Here is a 10,585-nt window from a genome sequence, read left to right on the forward strand (position 1 = left end):
TGGGGCGATGGGGGAAAACATTTCTGAAGAAGAGGGCGATGGAATAAAAAGTTTGGGAAACTATGCTCTACACCAGTATTTCCCAACCTTTTTTGTCCCATCGTCCAGTTCTTCGGAAATTTTTTTCTCCACATCGCCCCCCAACGCAATCTAACCCATAGGATCCTATGTTATACCCGTAGCTTCTACCGCTCCCCTAGAACATTCCATCGCCCCCCGGGGGCATTGGAACGTTACCCACGTTGGGAATCACCGCTCTACACTCTAGTTATAAATGGAAACTTTGCTCGTCATTGCCACTTTTCATAACGTAGTTGGTGATGTCCCGTATTTTCCTGTAGGGATATCGATTTTCCATATTTTTATTGAGAAAGCTATGATCAGCCTGAGTGTATATGGTGGTGTGTGTGTAAGCATATTGATAATTTTTCTGCCGAAGAAACTTTCGCGGACTCCTTGGCAGGCCGCATTTGTCCCTCGGGGCGGAGGTTGTGCACCCCTTGAACTGAAGTGTACGTAGGAGGAAGGTTTCTTCCATCAGAAATGATTAAAATAAATAAATATTACTTGGTTGTATTGTTATGGCCCAACGCTTTACGTATGAAGCCAACTCTCATTCGATATTAACAAGTTATAAACTTATTACTAGAAAAGTCTGAAAGTTTGTAATGCCTGAGGACTTCTTTTATTCATTGATGGTTTTTAGACGGAGAAAGTACAACTCTGAGTATTTGTCAGTGTCCGTGGCACTGAGTGGTATGCGAAACCAAGAATGTCAGAAGAGTACACACTCGGAAGAGTTAAGAGTTTCTATGGAGGGTCAAATAGGAAAAAAAAGCAAGAAAGATACAGATGAGAAGAAAAGGCAAGAAAACGTGACGTACCGGGATCTTAATGATCGTCTTTTTCGGTCAAGAGGAAAGAGAAGAAGCATTGAGTAGTTTCTTACGTTTGTCAGCTCTACTTGGTTGCTGCTGCTGCTGCTGCAACTCTTCCAGCTACGTACCAAAAACCCATCCCATCCGTTATTTTTCTTTACTTATTTATCCTAGTGTACAAGGTTCGGAATTCCCTGATCGTATAGTACATATAGTAAATACAACAAATCTTAAGAAGTGTCTGTCCACCAAGATAATCCTCTCACTTCTCGGCTGGAAGAATGCCAAAAAAAAACATGAAACGAAATTGGCAGCACATATTTTTCTGATAAATCGTTATTTCCTTCTTCTCTTTTCATTTATTTGAACGGTTTTTCTCTTATATTGATCCACTGGAATATAATGATTCTTGATGATGTGACCTCTGAGGATAGTGAAATATGTAGTTAACGTACAATTCTCAAAGTCTGAAATTGCGACTCGAATTAACCGGCGTGCCGGAAAATCCGGGTATTCTCTGCATACTTGAGTAGAGAACCTATGTTAACATTTTAGCTATAAATATATCTTTACCGAAATCTATTCGAAAATATCATCGTATACGAATATGACGACGAAATGACAAATTTCAAGAAAAGTTTCCATCCATAGCATTCGCGTTAGAGTACGTACCACCGACAAGATTCTGCATCCAAAAATATCATAAATACAGTTACCAAATACATAAATCCGAACCAATGGGAATAAAAAGAAAAATAAATTCAACCACCGCAGAATATCTATATTCTCAATTCCCAGAACAAAAAAGAAAACCACAGAATGATCAAAGATGGGGATTGAAGAAACGCATGGTTTCAATCTCTTTCAGAAAGCGCTTTCTATTTCAAAGGGAGAAAAAAGAGGTATTTGTTATCTCGAATAGATAATGAACAGATAACCATAAATCTTATCCATTTTTCAATGCAAATAAAATATGAAAAGAAAAGGAAACAAGAAATTGAAATTTCAAAAGTCACTGGATGTCGCATTAAAATCTGAATATTTCCCCCCTTTATTTTTTTCCCCTCCATCTCTCAGAAAGTCATGCAGGCACATTTTATGACGCAGGAAAATTTTCATGCTCTGTATGCGGTCGGAATAAGAAGAGCAAACGCTAGCATTTCTTCTATATACACTATTTTATTCGTCCATCATGTGATGTGCTCGGGAAAGAAAAGAAAAACGCGTGGGAAATAAAAATAATCTTTTATTCGCGAGAATATAAAATGCTCCATTGAATACGTGTATTGATATATAATACCGGGGCATAAAATATATATTTCGAGCTTCAAACAGGGATAAAATTGAAATACCGCTCGTACGTACTTCGTATATGTAGGATGGGCTTCTTTTGCATTCGATTTATTTTCCACCTTTTATTACCCACACTAAATTTATTGTGAAGTAGTTTCTGTCACTCTGTCGTTGATTGTGGACTGGGTTTTAGGGACCGAAGGGGCTGGAGGATTAAGGCCGGCCGTTTATTGGGAGCGACTTGAAGCGATAAACAAGTCGCTCGCCGTTGATTGTGAACTGGGTTTTAAGAACTGCCAGGGTGGAGGATTAAGGCCGGTCGTTCACTGGGAGCGACTTCAATCGATAAACAAGTCGCTCGCCGTTGATTGTGAACTGGGTTTTAAGAACCACCGGGGTAGAGGATTAAGGCCGGTCGTCCACTGGGAGCGACTTGATAAGCAAGTCGCTCACAGCTGTGAGAACTTATTTCTTTGAAACCGAGCACAACTCCAATCTATCGCCATGGGCAATTTACGAATGAATTGTGCCGGAAGTGTAAATTGTCGGTTAAAAAACAGTAATTGAAGAAAACCCGGAAAGCACCGGGTTTTTTTGCTAGTTGCACTATAAAAAACTGATCCTCCCACACTAGCAGTATCGAAACTTTCTCAAGTCTTTTATAAAACGTACTATTTTAAATAAACAGCTTTTTTTTCCACAAAAACTAGTTCTTTTTCACAGGAGATATATTTAATAGAGTTTCTCCTTCTCCACAAAAATTGTGAATTCTTTCTCCCGTTGGCAACACATTTCCGAAAGTTCTCGAAACGTGAAAATATTCATTTCGTTTCTACGTGTCAAGTACATTCATTTTTCACGGAGTCTTCTCTTCTTTTGTCAACCGAAGAAGATGGCGACTGGTTTTCAATAACCCACGAACCACCAAAATTCTTGAGAGAAAAGGGCGAAAACCCAACACAGAGAATTTTATATTTATATATAAAAATTTCATGGTTTTTTTCCTCTCGTTCTATTTTTCTTCTCCTGACAGGAAAACATCCACACAATTCGATCGCACGCACATACTTTTCAAAACTTTACGTACGGGAATTTTACACACATACCTACGGGTCTACACAAAGTATCTACGGAATGTTTGGAATACTTTTGAAAGTAGGAAGAATCATAGTATATTTTTTTTGGGGTGATTTTTTCCCCCTCAGTCAAACATCTAGACACATTCCCTGATAAGTAAAAATTTGAATCCAATTTTGCATCGCGTGGTTCAAAGTTTTTGTAGAGTTATCACGGGTATAATATTATGAGTCAAAATTTATAAATATTTTCGTGGTATAAACTATACATGCTTCATAATACATATAGGGTGGTTACTTGATTCCATTTGCCGCATTTTACTGATGAACCGTTGATACTAGAGGCTTACTTGCAATTATAAAAGTTATCCAAATAACGTGTAGAATTCCGATACGTCATTCATGTTGCAACGGGTTGTATAGTTATTAAAATAATTTTTATACGGACACCCTGTACTCAGAAACCCAATTAGAAAGTTGTTGTCCTGCGATACCCAAGGTCAACAAAAACAAATTCCACGTTTGTAAGTTCAATTTTCGTAGAGATATTACATAATTCAATAAAATTTGGAAAAATTGGGAAAGAGCAGCATAAATGAGGAAAAGAAGCTTTGCCCGTTAGTTTTTGCTGTTCTTTTCCTAAATTTCCACCGATTTTTGAAATCAAATATCTCAGTGAATATTACACTTAAAAATGTGGATTTGTTTCGTTGGCATTAGGAGAGACAGAGTAACAACTTTGTAACTGTGTTCTTGAGCACAAGGTGTCCGTATAAAAAAAGTTTGTTTTTTTTTCATTTTGGTAACTATGCAACCCCCTTGTAATATGAATGACGTATCTGAGGTCCACTCGTTATTTGAATACTTTTTCTAAGTGAAAGTATGCGTCCAGGATCAATGGTTTATAAGCAAAATTATGCAAGTCAAATAAAGCAATCACCCTGTATATTATAATGAAGTATTTATAATTATGGGAAAATATAAAGAAACATGGTTATCCCTTTGCCTTTTAAGTCCAAATACTGAGAGATAAACACGGCAGCATCGTGTATTTATTCTGATGTGTAATTAAATGCTGGTATGTACTAATACCCAATAATAATACGAGTAAAACTGATTTAAAAAATATTGCTGTTGAACCTTCCTTCTTTATTTAAAAATGCAGAATGCCCCAAATGACTGACAGGTTTCTGACTTGGAGAAGACTACAACAATTGTATTTCGCAAAATGGGATTATCAATAAATTTATTAATCTGTAATTCATTCATCAAATAAATTACTCATTTTATTTCTTCCACAATCCTGTACTTACAAAGGCTCCGTCGACTCATGCAAAAAAAGTTCAAAATTTCTCTCACAAATGACGCTGCATCTCAAAAAACTCGACAAAAAGCATAAAATCAACGAAAGCAGTGCATGATTCTTGATTAACATAGTTGTGTCTTATGAAATCACTAAATTTATGTATGGTCAACCTTTCACCGGTTTAGATGTAGCCCGAGCTAAAAAAAGGCGCTGATATTGAAATATGGTAGTTTTATATCACGCAAATATTAATTATGCACTGTTTGCGTTACATTCTGTGTGTTATGTCAAGTTTTTCGGGATGCGTTGCCATCTGTAATTGAGACTGAACTTTTTCACACAATGTGTAGTTAAAAAAAACTCGACGCCTTGATAAGTACTTTGGTGCAAACCGCACCTTTTTATGTCAATTGGATAATTTTTATTAGCTTTCAAAATGTGTCCAGGATTTCTCACCCCCTTCTACTGTATATAAAATAATAAATAATGCATAAAAATAATATACATAAATCAGGTATGTTACCTAGTATTCACATGCCGCTCCATAACTTGGTAATTGAAGTTTTCGCTCTTAGATTTTGAGATAATACAAAGAAAGTTCTCTAGAATTTGTCACCATGTGACGTTCTAACTGGTATTTTCGTGTTACACGTATCCAAATTACTATACGACTACATTACTTTCATGATCGTGCGTGCAATAGTCAGTGAGTTATTGATGTTTATGTGGAATTTCTCATGTCCCAAATTTCTCTGAATATTTATCTTTTTTGCTCCCGGGCATCTTAAAATGACTCGGAGAGAAAGAAAATGATTGTAAGAGGCTGCATGCGGACGCGAGATGATTTTTTATCCACGGATTTGTCTCAAGAAGATTTGGCTCTTAGCACCTCCTACAGATAGAAGAGCTCCCGCACGGGTTGCCAAGTTCATTTCTAATGTCATAAGACTACCTAACAAGTTTGCCTCATTTGAACCATAGCATCCTATTTCGCTTCTTCTTATTTTGGCGTTCCTGGTTGGCTCAAAAATACCGCATGGTGATTGGATGTGGGGCATAGAAATCGCCAATTCTTAGTCCGATCAGTTCTTTTTCCGCACAACGATGACACTGGCACAAGCAAGGAATTTTTTTCTCTGAATATTCTTGGAGAAAATGATCTACTTGGTAACGTCACGAGCAGCGTGTTGAGGCCTTCTATCCATAGGAGTTCATAAGTCGTATGACCCGGCCTACACCGCTTCGTACGGCCGTACAGAGTGGCGCTGTAGGATGGCTGCCGAGTCTAAGTTATGAAAGGATGAAAGAAATTTTTATTGTTCAAATAATACAGGGGGAAATTATTTCTGTCCGATCTAGGAGAGCCGTCAAGTCCAAGATAAAATGCCGAACAGAAATTGGAGTAAATTATTTCAATCCATTCTGAAATGGGCGTCAAACCCGAGGTGGAAGGGCGAAGAAAAATAGGGGAAAACGTCCACTCTAAGAGAAACACCAAATTTGAAGCAAAGGGGCGAAAAAAGTAGGGAAAACAGTTTTCGTCAACTTTAGGAGAAACACCACCGAAATCCGGGGTGAAGGGGCGAAAAAAATGTTGTTTCGTGTTCGGATAGGGATAAATTGAAAGGGAGGGGCGGACAATGGGTGCCTAAAATGGGTCTCACAGGGATAGAGACTGTTTCTAGCCAAAAATGATCTGGAAGATAAACCATGTCAGATAGATGGCTAAATCTGCCACAAAATCCTCTTTTTGTGGCGATTGTAGAATAGAAATGAAATCCTTTCATTTCATTTGCATGAATATCCAGTTTATTTCGAAGCCGTCATCGGTGCTATGAAAATCATGTGTTCTCAATGACGGGGATTTCAAACCATCATTCGCGCATTATTTAAAAATAAACTCAGCGCACAAATGCACTCCGAATAATCAATGAAAGGAACGTTTCTGAAAATCGGTTTCAATGTAAACTGTTCATTCATGCTTTCAAGAATCTCGCTCGCTACGTATACGTCTGCATGCCAATTATCGACGTAAAACTACTACTACTACTACTATATTAAGCGAGGGGGTCGCCAATGCTTATGCATCGAAAATCAATACTCCTTTCTTTCCCCTTGGAATTGCAAAAAAAAAAAAAATTCAATAAATTTCCCCATTTTAACGGGAATTTCATTGAGTTATCGAAAAGTTCAGCTAAAAAAATTATTTATATCCCAGTGTTTTTTCCATACTGAACAAAGCGTAAAATCCACCTCTATTCACTATAGGGCTTGGAAATATATTACTATTTTTTTTAATTTATCAGATGAATCGATCAATCAATTATCATATATTATGTTAGCAATCTACTTGATTGATTTATAAGATAATAATTGTTTAATAACAAAAATTAATTCACTTTTTTACATCTACAAATTTCAAAGGGAATTAGAAACCTCGATGGTCTCCGAAAACAAAGTTTTAGAGAGCTGTCTTGATGGCTTTGAGTCAACGAAACCACAAGACCAGTGTTTCTCAAAATGGGCAACACCGCCCCTTGCTAGGCAGGCGAACCATGAAGAATCTGGTTCCACGTAGACAATGTATTACTTTTCGGAAGATTATTTCCGATTGAACAACTTAAGCTCTATAGAGGTGATATCGCGCGAGCACTCCAAGTCTGATGGTCCAGTGTGACATAAATCTTTATATGACATTAACAATGCTAACTTGAGGAACTGCAGCATGGTACATGAGCCGCTGGTCGAGTTGCCATAGTGACGGACTTGCGTCGCGATGTCCCCGTTTCGAACCCCACCGTAGCCACAGTGGTGGTAGACTGAAGTTGATTTCATGCGATCCCAACTTCAAGGCGCAAATGTGAGCTGATCTCCCCTTTAAAAAGAGAGCAACAGACCTACAAATGTAATTCAATCATAACACGTCACTCACTTCCCTTCTGAAATGTAGATGGCAGCACTTAAAAAAAATCGAACACAACACTACATACGCACTCAGACTGTTAGGTACACACACAGTTACACTTCCGGCACAACTCACTAGGTAGTAAATTGCCCATAGATGGTGATGGACCTGAGTTGTGCTCGGTTTGAAAAAAAGAAAGCATAGTACATGGAGAGCCGAATTTACGACCAAATGAGCACAATTCAGAGGCTTTAACCCAGGAACAATGTTGTTGCATTGTATTTACTGATGCCAATTAAAAAAAATTCATGTTTCCAAATGCAATATTCGCTGAGATATTCGAATTCGAAAAACAGAGGAAAGTTGAGAAAAAAACGGGTGTTAAATACGGGTAAATCGTTTTACCCACATTTAATGCTGGTTTTTCCAACAACATGGTAACGGTATAAAAAATTATTTTTTTCTATTTTAATAACTATATGACACCTTACAACATGAGTGACATACAGTCGAATCCTGTTTCAACGAATACCGTTATACCGAAAATCTCGTTTTAACGAATACTTTTCTAATCCCCCCAGATAAGTTTACATAGGAACAATGAAGAAACCTGGAATTTCTTTATAACGAAAATTCGTTATAACGAAGTGATTTCTCCGGTCTCTTGAAGTTCGTTATAACGGGACTCGACTGTATTTGAGTACTACAGGTTACTTTGATACTTTGGCTATTTGGAACTATGTCTCTAGGATCAACGTTTCACCAGTAAACTACCATACGCCCCTTACCTATGCACCCTATATATAAGTGCAAATACATTAAAAAAAATTTAAATATTTTTTAAAAAAACAGCAACAGATTGATGTTGAAAACTAACTTGTGAAAGTTGAATAAACTTGTCAAACCATACCAAAATACCAGCGCCATAGGCAGCTGAAATATACAGCGTGATACATAAACATTATAATTTCTGGTAAAATTTTAGATTTGGGACATAATACAGCTGATAGCAAAATTGACGATGAAGTAAAATTGACAATCAAGCAAAATTGACGACCCCTGATGAAGAACCCAGGTGCTGGCTTTGATGATTTTCAACTTTTCACCTTCGAAAATTTTCATACTTTGCTACAAATTATTATTTCAAAATTTTACATTCAAATTCTGTATTCTGTCATCGTCAATTTTGCCACCAGCCACATGCTATTTCAAACCTAAAATTTTAACAAACGTTATAATATATATATATATACATATATATATATTATAACGTTTGTTAAAAACGTTGTTTGTTAACGTTGTGTATGTGTTCAAAATCATAAATATGCATGGATATACGAGTTACATTTCAAAATCTGAGCATATATATATATATATATATATATATGAATTTGAAGTGTAACTTCAAATGTAACTCAGATTTTGAAATGTAACTCGTATATCCATGCATATTTATGATTTTGAACACATACACACACTACTCATTCTCAATATTTCCTCCACTTCAAACAAATGCGTGAATCCCAAATATCATACTCATCCAACGTATATGTGAGCAAAATATGCGAAGTAATATCTATGACAGACACACACACAAAAAGAAACAACAAACAATACAGATACTCGCGTGAAACTAAAGCATCAAATGCATCAAATTGCAACATTCAGACCGTGATTTGTTTCGTCTCATCTGAAAGAGATTTTTTTTTATGGCATAAATATATACACATATATATAAAAATCGAGTAAATATAACGGTAAAAATGATATTTCACGTGGAAAATATTTCCTTAAAAAATATACGAGTTTCATTTCTCATACGAGAGAAATGCATTATTCTTTTCTGCTTGAAAAATCCCCAGTGATTGGATTTGTACTTTTTGTCATGGGTTTTTTTTTGTTTGGTTTGGGACCAGTAGCATGTATATACTTATGAACATAGTTCGTAGGAAAAGGTGCTTCCCAGCATCGCATCGAGAGGTTTTTTATCTCTATTCGTGGGTGGAATGAAACTTTTGGTATCTTGGATGCTCAAGGGATAGGAAACAAACAAAGGGGGGGGGGGGAAAAACCCCTAAAAAACTAACAAAATAAACAAAAAAAAAGGAATTTGTTTCCTTTTTTTGTTTGGTTCTCTTGTTACTTCAGTTGTTTCCGTGACACACACACACAGAGAGAGAAGTGGAACCGCATTTCGTTCTCCGTTGAACGAGCATTTCATGTAAATACCGAAAGAATTTCCATTCCTTTTGTAGAGTTTCTTTTGTTTCTCCACCGCGTTTTTTTTTTTATATATGTTTATATATTTTGTTGAATCACGGAAACTAAAAATAAAAAATAAAAAAAAATTGCATAACAAATGACGTAGAAAACTTGTTTTCATGCGTTTTTTGTAAGGAATTTTGTTTCTTTTGAATTTTACAACAAACATTCAAAAATTCCTCGTGCATTTATTCCTTCATCTTCACTACTGAAAGAAAGACAATATTCTGAATATTCTTTCTTTGTATTTGGAGAGGGAGGGGGGGGGTGTGAGGGAAAACAAATGTTTGCTGTGTTTGGTTTCTTGACTAAATTTGGTTGTTTATTCTTGTTTGTGCAATTTATTGAGAGACAATACTTATATTTACAAATATACAGAACGCACACGCAAAACACTTATTTTATTTGTACTAAAGAAATTGTTATTTTGTAGGATATGACAAACTTTGAGTGAAAATCTACCCGCGAACTTCAAATAATTACATTGAAATTGGTAGAAGAGAATTTACCGGTCTTTCTGAGTATGTTAGTGAAATACTTGTTGAATGTGGATACTATGCTGGTATGATTACAATCTAGAAAATGAAACTTTATCGTATTAAGTCTTGATTGTAGTAAAAATAGAATGGAACGAAGTTTGAATGGTGTTTAAGCCATCGATGAACCATTCGTAATGGTGAAAGATGACACTGTGGCACTTGCATTTATTTCGAATTTAGTGGCATTTGCAGAAATAGTGAGGAGTTCCAGAATTTGCAGGCGGAATATCATGAAAAAGCGGAACCCGACAAAAGTTTCGTAATATTTTATGCAGTCGGGGATAAAATGTCCAGACTATGCACTATTGTGTCGCATTTTATGTGAA

This window comes from Pholcus phalangioides, unplaced genomic scaffold, assembly GCF_987345545.1.
Source record: "Pholcus phalangioides strain wild (caught in Gottingen) unplaced genomic scaffold, Ppha-v1.0 ptg000015l_1, whole genome shotgun sequence".
NCBI lineage: Eukaryota > Metazoa > Arthropoda > Arachnida > Araneae > Pholcidae > Pholcus > Pholcus phalangioides.